This window comes from Castor canadensis, chromosome 1, assembly GCF_047511655.1.
Source record: "Castor canadensis chromosome 1, mCasCan1.hap1v2, whole genome shotgun sequence".
NCBI lineage: Eukaryota > Metazoa > Chordata > Mammalia > Rodentia > Castoridae > Castor > Castor canadensis.
Genome location: NC_133386.1, coordinates 187,482,330 through 187,497,095, shown reverse-complemented (window position 1 = coordinate 187,497,095; position 14,766 = coordinate 187,482,330). Strand labels below are relative to the sequence as shown.

Sequence of the window (14,766 nt, the reverse complement as noted above, 5' to 3'; positions counted from 1 at the left end):
AGACTAGTAATGACCAGCTCAATTTGTTTACAACAAACGGACCTAAAATCCCTAATCGCATACTCATCAGTCAGCCACATAGTGTTAGTAATTGTCACCATCTTGATTCAATCCCCATGAAGCTTTATAGGAGCCACAGCACTAATAGTAGCCCATGGTCTAACCTCGTCAGTCCTATTCTGCCTAGCAAACACAAACTATGAATGAGTACATAGCTGAACCATACTCCTAACTCAAGGCCTGCAAACAATACTCCCACTAATAGCCCTGTGATGACTTACAGCAAGCTTAATCAACCTCGCATTACCCCCAACAATCAACCTGATCAGAGAACTAATAATTATCACCTCCTCATTTTCATGATCCAACTTCACCATCCTCCTTATAGGAGCGAACACACTAATCACAGCCTTATATACCCTATATATACTAACCACAACTCAACGAGGCAAACCTACCTATCACATAAATAACATTCATCCATCATTCACACAAGAAAACTCCCTAGTTTTCCTCCACCTATTCCCCCTACTCCTACTATATTTAAATCCAAAGATCATTCTCGGCACAATATTCTGTAAATATAGTTTAACAAAACACTAGATTGTGAGTCTAGAATCAGAAAATAAAATTTTATTTACCAAGAAAGTATGCAAGAACTGCTAACTCATGCCACCATACCTAAAAATATGGCTTTCTTACTTTTAAAGGATGGTAGTTATCTGTTGGTCTTAGGAACCAAAAAATTGGTGCAACTCCAAATAAAAGTAATAAACATATTAACCTCATCCATAATCATAATATTTATCATCCTCATATACCCCATCCTAATGTCACTAACAGACTTTTACAAAAACAAAAACTATCCTGAATACACCAAAACCTCAGTAAAACTAGCATTCATCACTAGCACAATCCCCATGATCATAGTCATTCACTTAGGCAATGAAACCATCGTATCCAACTGACACTGACTCACCATCCACACTACAAAACTCTCACTCAGCCTCAAACTAGACTATTTTTCATTACTATTCATACCAGTAGCCCTATTTGTAACATGATCAATCATAGAATTCTCCCTATGACACATATACTCCGACCCCAACATCAACCAATTCCTTAAATACCTACTATTCTTCCTTATCACCATACTAATCCTAGTTACAGCAAATAACCTATTCCAACTATTCATCGGATGAGAAGGAGTAGGAATCATATCATTCCTCCTCATTGGATGATGATACGGACATACTGACGCTAACACCTCTGCACTACAAGCAATCCTATACAACTGAATTGGAGACATTGGATTCATCCTATCAATAGCATGATTCTTAATTTACTCCAACTCATGAGACCTACAACAACTATTCATAGACCCTAAAATAACAACAATCCCCCTGCTAGGCCTACTACTAGCTGCTACTGGAAAATCAGCACATTTCAGATTCCACCCATGACTTCCCTCAGCCATAGAAGGCCCCACACCAGTATCAGCCCTACTCCACTCAAGCAAAATAGTCGTAGCAGGAATCTTCTTCCTAATCCGATTCCATCCCCTCCTAGAATCCAACCAACTAATCATATCAACTATACTGTGCCTAGGGGCTATCACAACCCTCTTCACAGCAATTTGTGCTTTAACACAAAATGACATAAAAAAAATCATCGCATTCTCAACTTCCAGCCAGCTAGGTCTAATGATAGTTACCCTAGGAATTAACCAACCCTACTTATCATTCCTCCACATCTGCAACCATGCATTCTTCAAAGCAATATTCTTCATATGCTCAGTATCCATCATCTACAGCCTCAACGACAAACAAGACATCCACAAAATAGGTGGATTAGCCAAAGCAATACCATTCACAACTTCCTCTCTAACAGTAGGAAGTCTAGCACTTATAGGCATACCCTTCCTGACAGGATTTTACTCAAAAGACCTTATCATTGAATCTGCCAACACGTCGTACACCAAGGCCTGAGCTCTATTAATTACACTCATTGCAACCTCCCTTATAGCTGTATATAGCACACGAATCATTTTCTTTGCCCTTCTAGGACAACCCCGATTCTACCCACTCATCAACATCAATGAAAACAACCCACAACTCACAAATTCTATTAAACGATTACTCATAGGAAGCATTTTTGCCGGATTTATTATCTCAAATAACATCACCCCCATAAACAACCCCACATTAACTATGCCACTATACCTCAAATTAATAGCCTTAGGAGTCACTATCCTAGGATTCACTATCACAATAGAACTAAACAACATAACCTACAACCTAAAACTAAACCTAAACTCCAACACCAAATCATTCTCTACAATACTCGGATTTTTCCCAACCATCATACACCGTACCTCACCCAAAAATACACTAACACTCAGTCAAAAAGCAGCATCAACCCTCCTAGACATAATCTGAATAGAGAAAACCACACCCAAATTGATAGCTAACATGCAGATTAAAGTCTCTATCACTGTATCCAACCAAAAAGGAATAATCAAGCTATACTTTCTATCCTTCCTACTATCAATAGCCTTAGCACTAACAATTATCATCTAACGACCACGAGTAATCTCAAGAACAATAAAAATGCTTACAAACAAAGACCAACCAGCCAACACCATTAATCAACTTCCAAAACTATAAGCAGCCACAACACCCGTAACATCTTTATTGACATACTTAACCCCCTCACCACTATAAATAACCCAATCACTTGTATTATAAACACCACCCAATACATCCACCTCATCATTCTTCACCAATAAGACCAAAAAATCAACTCAATAAATAAACCAAACACCAAAGCACCTCAAATAACCATATTAGAATCCCACGTCTCAGGATAATCTTCAATAGCCATATCCGTAGTATAACCAAACACGACTATCATCCCACCTAAATAAACCAAAAACACCATCAACCCCAAAAAAGAACCACTAAAACTTAAAATTAACCCACAACGAACCCCACCTCTAACAACCAACCCGAAACTGCCATAAATAGGAGAAGGCTTAGAAGAAAACCCCACAAAGCCCAACATAAATATAACACTCAACAAATACATAGAATAAGTCATAGTTTCCACATGGACTCAAACCAAAACTAATGACATGAAAAAATCATCGTTGTAATTCAACTACAGAAACTCCTAATGACAAACATCTGAAAAACACACCCATTAATAAAAATTATTAACCACTCATTCATTGACCTCCAATGCCATCCAATATCTCAGCATGATGAAACTTCAGATCCCTACTAGGAATTTTCTTAATCCTACAAATCGCAACAGGACTATTTCTAGCAATACACTACACATCGGACACCACAACAGCATTCTCTTCAGTTGCACATTTCTGCCGAGATGTAAACTACAGTTGAATCATCCGATACCTCCATGCCAATGGAGCTTCCATATTCTTTATTTGCCTATTCATACATGTAGGACAAGGAATTTACTATGGATCATACGCCGTCATAGAAACATGAAATGTCGGCATCATCTTACTATTCACAGTTATAGCCATCGCCTTTATAGGATATGTTCTCCCATGAGGACAAATATCATTCTGAGGGGCCACAGTAATTACTAACCTACTCTCAGCAATCCCGTGTATCGGGTCTGATCTAGTAGAATGAATTTGAGGTGGCTTCTCTGTAGATAAAGCCACCCTAACCCGATTCTTCGCATTCCACTTTATCCTACCCTTTATTATCGCAGCACTAGCAATAGTCCATGTCCTATTCCTACACAAAACAGGATCAAACAACCCATCAGGAATCAATTCAGACTCCGACAAAATCCCATTCCACCCATACTTCACTATCAAAGACTCCTTCGGATTCCTACTTCTATTTGCCCTTCTCCTAGTACTAGTACTATGCTCACCAGACCTATTAGGAGACCCAGATAACTACATACCATCCAACCCCCTAAACACCCCACCACATATGAAACCAGAATGCTACTTCCTATTCGCATACGCAATCCTACGATCCATTCCCAACAAACTCGGCGGAGTTGTAGCCCTAGTACTGTCAATCCTAATCCTAGCAGCCTTCCCGCTCCTCCATGCATCAAAACAACGAAGCCTAATATTCCGCCCAATCAGCCAATGCCTATTCTGAGCACTAACCGCAGACCTCCTCGCCCTAACATGAATCGGTGGACAACCTGTTGAACCCCCATTCATCATCATCGGCCAAATAGCATCAATCCTATACTTTTTCATCATTCTTGTCCTCATATCCACTGCCAGCTTAATTGAAAACAAAATACTTAAATGAAGAGTCCTCATAGTATAAATCATTATTTTGGTCTTATAAATCAACAATGGGGAAATATACCCTAAGGCCATCAGAGAGGAAACAAAGTCCCACCATCAGCACCCAAAGCTGATATTCTCACAATTAAACTACCCCCTGCACTCAATTTTACACCACTTAAACCCCCAACGGGACATTAACATGCACGTATTACAATAACTTATGTATATCATGCATTAGGTTATATACCACATTAATAATGCCTGAGTACCCTAAATGTTAATCGTACATGGTACAATTAACATCTATACATCTATATCACATGCAAAGACAACTTAGGGTTCTGATTGTGACTTAGTATTTCTTGGGAAATTATCTGCATGAATACTTAGAAATTTGGTAGATAATAATATGCCTCCAGTGAGGCATTTTGTTGGGTTAGTTTCTGCAGGAGCCTTGAAGGCTTTTTAACCTAAGAATACTTAAACAAAAGCTATGCTTAGAACTTTTAAAATAAAATGGATAATTGCTAAATGTTCATATTGTTGCCTTGTGAGACCATCTTGTGAGTACAAGTTCTCAAAAGAATCTCTCTCCCTCTCTTCTCTCTCTCTCCTCTCTCTTTCTTGCTATTTTTCTATGTCTTTCTTGTTACTCTCTTCTCTAAAAGTCATCTTGAGAAACAAAAAATTTTTCTTGTTTTCTCCACTTGAAGGAAGAATTTTTTTAGAAATCTCATTTAAATGTTTATAATCCTTTATAGTTCCAAATTTATGCCGAGCATTCTAAGTCCCTTACAAGAAACTTTTGAGCATAGTAGGCAGAGTATCAATCTCATAAAGAGTTCCTTTGTCTTTCCTATGATGATGGTTCTCCTTATGGGCATTTTTTATGCTGGCAAATGTCCACGTGCGTTCTCTTTGACCCACATCCAGCTAGTACCTGCTTGACCATTGTTCTAGATTTGGGAGCCTAATCTTGCATTCACTCTGATGTCCTGGGGAAAACCTGGCCTGAGCTCATCCTTGATTCTTCAGATTGAAAGCACAATCTCTATACACCATGACAATAGGAAGCAAATTCAAAGATACATTGCCTACAGATCCTGCGAAGGCAGGGTTCAATGAGTGGAGAAAGCAATCTTCTTTTCCCAAGCCACATGAGGTAGGAAGGAAGAGTGAGCAAGAAAGAGACTGAGTGTGTGTGTGTGTGTGTGTGTGTGTGTGTGTGTGTGTGTGTGTGTGTATGTGGTAAAGCAGAGAGCCCCATCTCCTAGGCAGGAGATAGGTCTCTAAGTTCTAATTTCTAATTTCTGGCCCCACGATTAAGTCTTTGGGTGTTGTGTATAATGTCTAAGCTACAAGTTTTGCTGTGCTGTTCTTGCCCCTACCCTATAATCCAATTCAAATTTAAAACCCTCAGTGATTCTTTTAAAGTGTAAGTCAGCTAATATCACTACTTAGCACAGAGCTCTGCAAAAACTCCCTACCTTTCTAGAGTAAAAGTTCAAACTTAGTGGCTCTTATATATATCTCCATAAATATCTTGCTTCCCACAAATAGTTCTTGAATGCTTTTAGGTTATGGTTTTTCTACTGGCTAACACATCTACTTAAACACTGCCATTCAAGAATCTGCATGGCTTGTCTCTTAACTACCTGCAAGTGTTTTTGCTCAACTGTATTATCTTTTGCTTTGATTGTCATTTTGTTTTTTTGATTAATTTTTGTTTTTGCAGTGCCAGGGATCAAATCCAGGGACTCACACATGACAGACAAGCACTCTAACATTGAGCTGCATCCCCAACCCCCATATCTTCTGTAATATCTAGTGTCACTGTCATGCTTAAACCAGGTGTACATATTTACTTATTTATTCTGCCCTATTCTTCTCTGAATTTTGGCATAGAACCCTAGTTTAGCATGTCATATAATTTACCTAAATATTGTATTAATTGTTGATGCTTGTCTCATGACACTGGAATATAAACCTTGTGAGGTCAAGATTTTTTTTCTTTTATATTCCCTGATAACAATGAACTAAAATGGAACCTGGCATATAATAGGCAGTTACTAATACAAGTTAGATGAATGGGTAAATGAACCAATGAAACAGAAGACTGGAATGCTGAGAAAGTGGCCAAAAGAAATATAAACAAATAGATTTTCTGTATCTTATCACTGACATTTTTAAGTTAGTGGGGAATGACAGTTTATTATATAAATAATGCTTGCTAATTTTGTGAAAATCAATATGGACCTTTGCCCTACTCAACATAAAATACATTCTGAATAAATTAAGAATATTTCAAATATATATGTGCTAAATGAACTTTCATGTGAATGGTTATAGGCTGTTTATGTGAGGTAAAATGACGCTGGTGACCATGGCATTCTCTGAGACCTTGATGGTTTGGCATAGCAGGAGTTTACGTCTTGCCCATGTAATGGTTAGTATGTATGTTGGCAGGAGGAATGACAGTGATTCTATGACCATACTTTGCACCCTTTCACTCCACATCATCACTTGCAACCTCAGAGAGCTATGGATTTAGCTAGTGGACAGACAAAAAACAAGAAATAAAATACAGCATTAATCCTGCAAGACTTTGATGTTGAGGGTTAGAAATAGTACATAACCCTTCTATCCACATGTCCTTTGACAGACTTTAGCCACTTGGACACAGAAACTACACAAGAAATTGAGGAATACATGTAATTTTTTGTTTTGTTTTATTTTTCACTAAAAATAGTCTGTCATTGGATTGAGAAACAACATAGCAAACTCTAAAATCCCATGTTCAGAAGATGAACTTTTTTAATGATAGCACCAATGATGACAGACACAGACAGTTAGTAAACCAAACTACATCAACATAAGATGTATAAATATGTTATAAATGCCGTAAGATGGCAAACAACAAAGTAAACATAAAATGTGGCATAAATAACTCAACTCACTGACATGATTAGCAAATGTTAAGCCCATGTGATGTGCAGAGTTTATAGTACAAATATTACAATTGTTATCAAGTCAGAGAGGATCTCTTCCCTCACAGAAGTTGAAGTTCATTGAGTTAGCATTTTTGAACAGAGAGTAATTAGTATAATCACTTCATTTCAAGCAATATGAATTGTCCAACAGACAAATAAATGATAAAGATAAACAGAATTTGAATGACTCAAATGCCGAAGAACCATGTTGTAGTATTTAACATCATTAATATTCTAGCACATTTAAATGATAACTGAGGAAATTTTCTGCCTTTCAAAATAACTATGTATTATGATCTATGGTCAGGTTATATCTAATGGTGAAACAGGTAATTTGGTCTTTTTTCAGTTTCTTTTTTGTCTTTTTTTTTGGTGCTAGTATCAAACCCAGGGCCTTGTGCATTCTAAGCAAGCTCTCCACCACTAAGCTACATCTCAGCCCAAAATAGGCAATTTGGAATTATAAACTTAAATGTATTGGAAGAAGAATAAGAGAGTACACAAAGATAGCATATGATATAATATACAAATATATTTTTATGGCAAATAATTTTGCATTAGAGGACATTCGTAAAGAGGAACCACTATAAAATTCTAATCATAATCTGAAATAAAGTTAAACAGTTATACACAAACACACAAACACATACATTCACACACAAATATACATATATATGTACCATGTATATATGTATGCATGCATATTGATAAGTACATACTTTTTATTTTCTGTGAATGCCCCAATTTTATTTGTAAGGATCCTTATTAAATTATTGCTAAATAAGACTTGCATCCTAACATGAAAGATAAGAGATTTTGTAAGCACAATGTAACTAAGATCTTCATACCTCAAAAATTTTCCTGTGTTTAAATGAAAGCTTTTTATGTGGAAAAAAAAAAGGATAGGGCATCATATGTAAATATAATTTTTTGATTTTGAAAATAGATATGGTACAAATTAATGCACTAGAATTTCTAACGGGCCAGTTAGTTTCTACTATCACTAAACCCCGAAACACAAAACAAAAAAAAAATACAAAGAAATCAAAGACTAAATATATCTCTTGAAATTTTTCTATAAGTAACTTCATGAAATATACTTAGCAAAGCCCATCTCAAATTTCAAAATGGTGCTATCACCTGCTAGTCATTTTAAAAGATAAGTCATAAATACCATCTTAAAAAGATACCATAGGATACTTTAAAAGTATTTTATAAATGAATTTTGCTAAGTTACACTAGTGTACACTTGAAAGTGAAAATTCACATAGTGTTCAATTAATTAAAGCTGCTTAGAATTTATTATTTGGAGTGTATAAAATATTTGGCTATCAGGGGTGTAGTCTCCAAGGATAATAATGGCGAATGTTGAAACTTATTCAACTTAATCATTTTGAAATAACCTGCCATCCAGAACAAAACATCATCTGTGAATGACAGCACAAGGAATCTCCCTGGATAGCTATCTTCATCTCAAACTCTCTTTTCATCTAATATGTTTTCTCTTCAACAAAATCAGAGAACAAGAGGCCAGAACAGGCTTTGCCCAGAAGCGGGTGGCGGGGGGAGGTGAGGTGGCCCAAATAATGTATACACATGTAAGTAAATGTAAAAGTGATAAAAATAAAATTAAAAGAAAAGAAAAATTTTAAAATGGATGTAATTGGAATTTAAGCAAAGTTAGCCAGGATCAGAAGGCCAAAAATTACATGTTCTCCCCCATATGCGGATTATAGACCTAAAACAAATGCAATGCAGTAATATTATTGGACATGGGTCACACACTAAGGGGAGAACATGCACAGGAGGAATAGGAAAAGGGAAGGAACCTAAAACTTGAAAGTGTTTGATGTGCTTACTGTAGAGGAGTGAATATAGTAATCTTAAACTGGCAGAGGCCACTACGGGAAGGGGACTAGGAACTAGTGAAGAGGTCTAATAGAGATGAACCAATTTGGGTTGTAATGCACATATGCATGGGAACAACACAAGGAATTCTCCTTTTCAACATTAAATGGCTTTTTTCTACTCACTGGAAAAAAAAAAAAAACAATTCCCTCAAAGTGATGAGAAAGAAATAACTTCCACAATTTCTAATGATCTCAAGAGAAATTGCATCATACCTTTAAAGCTTCTACTTATTTAAAAATGCTCTACTGATTGCCTTGTTCATGGCCTCCTTTACATCCTTGTTCCTCAGGCTATAGATCATGGGATTCAGCATAGGAATTACTGTAGTGTAAAACACAGCCACCACCTTCCCCTGCTCCACAGATTCCTCAGTTGGGCTTCTAAGATACATGAAGAAAAGTGTTCCATAAAATATGGTGACAGCTGTCAAGTGGACCCACATGTGGAAAATGCTTTCATTCTTCCTTCTGCAGAGCGCATTCTTATGATGGCAATAAGGATGAATATGTAAGAGACAATAATGACCAGTAAGGAATAAGATAAGTTGAGACCTGCTAATGTACACATGGTGTATTCTTTAATGAAGTTTCCAGCACAGGCCATTTTGATGAAGGCTGGATCTGCACAGTAGAAGTGGTTGATCTCAATGTTCCTACAGAAGTACAAACCATGGGTCCACAGCGTTGAGATAAAACTTATAAAGAAGCCGTATACATAGGGGAAAGAGATCAGTTGAATACAGACAGTTCTTGACATTCTGCTTCCATAAAGCAGAGGGTTGCCAATTGCCATGTATCAATCGACAGCCATCACAGCAAGGATGAAGACTTCTACGTGGACAAAAGCAATGAAGAGAAAGCACTGCACTATACATCCATTATAAGAAATGTTTTTTGTCGTCGATAACAGATTTTCTAACATTTTAGGGGTGACATTGGAGGAGAACCACACATCTGCAAAAGACAGGTGACTAAGGAAGAAGTACATGGGACTGCTGTTGAGCTGAGGGCTAATTCTGATTAATATGATCATGCCAATGTTCCCAATCAATGTGATAATGAAGACTAGTAAGAAAACCACAAAGAAAAGGAGTTGTAATTCTGGACTACTAGTTAATCCTAGAAGAATAAATTCTGTTACATCAATAAAATTCAGCATTTTCTTAAATCTGATTCACAGAGAGAAGCACTTTATCTAATAAAAACAAATACAAATCAGTAAATACAAAAAGTATAGCCATTTTAACATTTTCCTAACCCATTTGCTTTCAATGCTTCACTAATTTCTCTTCTTTGTATATAGATTACTACCTATTCTTTTTATACATGGATATATATATGTATGTATATATATATATTTATTAGCTTTTATTTAACAGAAGTGATAAAATTACTTATTTTGTCTATCTTTACTTGTCTAAAAACAAAAATTTCAGAAGGCAATTTTTATTCATGTTGTCTTCTGGAAAGAGAAAGACCGTTTTATCAGTGGTCCTAACTTTTAAAATGTGTATATTTATTATTTATTGAATAGATTTGTACAATATAGAAATCTACTCATACATTAGAAATTTATTCAAAACCTCAACAATTCTATTCCTTACTCAGAATGTTAAATGGTTCCTCTATATAGTCATCTTGAATATTTGTACGATTTATTACACAAATTATTTAATAAAATTGAATAAATGGCTTAAAATAAATCTATTACACATGCAGAAGAAATAAAAATCCATTACCGTATGAATCACATTAAAAAAATTCACCTGAAGCAAAATTCAATCCTTGCCAATCATGTGTGCAAACAAGCCTGGTCAGAATGGACCAGGAATCACCTCCTCTTAAAATGTATTCACCTTTGACTCTGAAGAAGTAACAAAGTCTATGACAATCTCTTAGTTTTTTTTTCTATATTATAAATGTGAGTAACAAAATAGTAATGAAATACCAAGTGAAATCCAATATTATCATTTATAAATGTTTAAATTTAAATTAATACAAATTTCAAAATGTACCAGAAAGCTCAAGAAATCTGTTAGGGAGTTGGGGACAAGGTTGTTTTTGGCTTTTGGCTGTTTTAGATTAAGATGTCTTTTTATCTACACTCTAGAATATCATAAATACGTTGAACTAATTTGCAAATGGAAATCATATTAAATACCATTAATTGCTGAGCCATTTATTTGAGGTCCTTCATAAAATTATCCTATAATTGCCTACCAACATACAAGTTAGTAAAACATCATTTTGATCATGTTGTGTTAGTGTGTAATAATGTGAAAGAGCTGAAAGAGAATAAAGATTGATTTGCATATCTTGTGTTTTGCATTAACTATTAGATATTCACAAATGAAATATTTTGTTAGTAGTAAAATGGCACTATGGGCTCAATTACCAGCTTTGCTATTTACCAAACTTGCAATCTTACCCTAGCTATTTTACATCCTTTGCCACAGTTTCCTTAAGAGTAAATGAGGAATAAGAGGGTATGCTAAATATGGTTATTTGAGGATTAATTGAGATAACTTTAAGTGAAGTACTGTAAAGTGGATACACTGATTAAAAACCCAAGCCATGAATTCTAATCTGTCTCTGTTACTATTTTTTTAATTTGGTGCTCAACTTCCTTACTTGTAAAAATTAGCAGATAAGATGCACAAAATGAGTTCCACTGATGTCATGTATTTTTAATAGAGAGATCTATTAAAATTCAAATTTTATTTTAATATCTCCTTTTATACCTTAAGGAAAAACATAGTTAGCACTTGTTGATTTTTATAAATAGCTTTTAGTTTATCTTAAGGTGACCAAAGAGGAACTGTAAAACACTTTTTATGTTTCTCAGAGTTTTAGATACTACTTCAGGGTATCCACTACTGGCTAAAAAAGACCTGCTTTGTTTTTAGGAGGTTCTCAAGTTTTCATAGTTAAGAGTGTTATTTGTAAATACATGATGTTGTGATTGTTCTTGTCTTAGGGAACTACCAACACAATACCCAGAATGAGAGGAAAAGGGAGGATATCTCTAATGCAGTACTCAAGTTGTCCTGCAAGTGGGTTTTCTGCAAAATGGAAATGTCTAAGAAAAAGTCTCTAATGTTTCATCTTTAACATTACCTGGCCTGGTATTTTTAATCCTTTTTAAGGCATCATTAGTCAGAGGGAGTAAAGAAGTTAAAACACGTAATATTCGTATTAAAAGAATTAATATGAACATATATTATATGCTCTTTATACTAACAACTGAAATATGTAAATACGTTTACATACATAAGCACACAAAATTTATATAGATCCACTTCTTATCACTATCTTTAAAAAAGAACTCTTTGCAACTACATCATGAAATTATAAGGATAAATTAGATATTAAATGAAAAACATTTCAGATATTGTAAAGTACAGTTGTATAGAATATAGAAAATAGTCTTAACTTTTACCTTTATAAGGCAGCATATGTTTACATTGGATCTATTTAAAAAGAGATGTTGTATATTTATGTTTCACTAGAAAGATTTGTAAAGAATTGGTAAAAATACTAATTTTCACAATACAAGAAAATGAGGTTTAATTGAACACAACCTTCATTACCTGCCTCTTGAAGATTGTTTCCTAGGCTGAAAAAATTGAGATCAAATAAGATGACACAAGACAGTAAAGGTGAATGTGACACACAGGAAACAATGTTAGCTAGTATTGATTTTGCATATAACTCATACATACTCATTCATTTTGCATAACTCATATATCATACACATTTATGATAACCTCTTCATCAATCCCCCTTATGATAAGCATGTCATTGAACTCTATTGGCAGATGAATTTTCTCCTGTCAATCTGAGTCATTCACTACCAAAACGCTCATTAAATCCTGTGTGTACCCGTACCAGCTACCTAATAATTTAAGGTAAATATTACTGCTCCTATGTTGCAGTTTAAGCCCTGTCATTTTGTTTCTTTATTACTTACATATTCAAAGATTTCTAGAAATCTCACTGCTTCTGCTTTCATGCACCAACAACTATTACTTAGACTTATTTCTAAGCTACAAAGACACACCCTTTGTTTATTCATCCAAGATCTGCCCTTCTCAACTTATTCCCTAGAATTTCTCTGCGAAAAATTCACCTCACTTTTCTGTGAAATCTTTCCCTCCCAATATCATTTCACGATTGGAATGCACATAACAGGGAAACACGGAGCTTAGAAAAGTAAGAAATTATTTTCTTACTTTCTTAGAGCATTGCCAGTGATTAAAATAAGTAGGTAGCATTGTAGATAGTCTCTAATAAAATGTCAGGGACAAAGGATGTTACTTCATTCAATTGTGAAATCAATTAAGAGAGAAACAGAGAGGCAACTCCATTAACACATGCTCTACACTTCAAGGAGAGTCCATCATTCCCTTTTCTTTCTTCAAAAAGATTGGTCATTTTCCAAATATCTATGTGATAATCCATTTATGTTCTTGTCATACTATATGCAAACACTTTGAAAGAGCATTTTTTACAGCTTCATTGATTTATGTGATGATTAGTAAACCTTATATATTTACAGGTACAGTTTTACTTATTCCTTTTTGACAGTAAAGCAATTGGAGGCAGGAAATTAAAAAAAAAAAAGAAATGCTATTAGACTTCACACACCAAGTGCTAAATGCATCAAGGAGTAAGTTAAGATGTTCTTGTCTTTGAGGAAGCCTCAAATTTTAGTAGCTATTTAATGACAAATTTGAATAGGTGAGTTGGAGATCAAATTGTTGACACCATAATGAAATCTATCTACATTTGTTACCAGTTCAGTCTGCTGTGGAACAACTGCCACCCAGTTGGGAAATTCCTAGCTTGAGAATGAAAGCTTTAATTCTTGGGAAAACACATGTTTCTAGTCAATCCAGGAATGGTGGTCACCCCAGGAAGTATCAGAGCTCATTAGTTAAACTTCTTACAGAAAATTGTATAGGGTTCCATTTATAATATGGCAAGGGACACTTGTCTCTGGATGATGCGAAGTTAAACAACATTTAAAATATTGAAGAAGAAAGGGATAAAAACGAACCGGTGTATTCTAGATAGTATAGGATAATTTGTTAATGTCTTGTGGAAAAGTAGAGTCTTTGCTAAATGACTGAAAATATGTTGCTATTGTACAGATATTAATACTGTATAAAAGTTTAGAGCATGCATGTGAGAGGGAAGCAGAAGAATTAGTAATAGTACATATTATCATAAAATAGCTTTAAAAAACAGAACCACAGTTCCTTTTTACCACTTAATAACACTTTATGAAAAACATTCTCATTGTTTGTTTAGATAAAATGATGTGCAGTCCTTAGACTGGGGCTAAAAACCCAAAAAACCATCCACAACAGACCTCCACTGCCACAGTGAAGTGTCTCCAATTCCACTTCCTAGAATCCTTCCATAGAACATCCCCCTCCTAGAATTCCGAGAACAGCTGAGAGAGCTGACATGCTGGTCTGATTCTCTCTGTGCTTGAACCTACCTGTGCAAGAAGAGGCAATGTTCCTGGAAACATTGCATCTGTTATCAATGGATAGTTTAGAAGCATTTA

At 35.2% G+C, this 14,766-nt stretch overlaps 1 pseudogene; it reads right to left on the bottom strand.

Annotated features, from left to right (window-relative positions):
• Window positions 1-9,415: 9,415 nt before the first annotated feature.
• On the bottom strand, window positions 9,416-10,350 carry LOC109676764 (olfactory receptor 5M3-like; annotated as a pseudogene).
• Window positions 10,351-14,766: the final 4,416 nt, after the last annotated feature.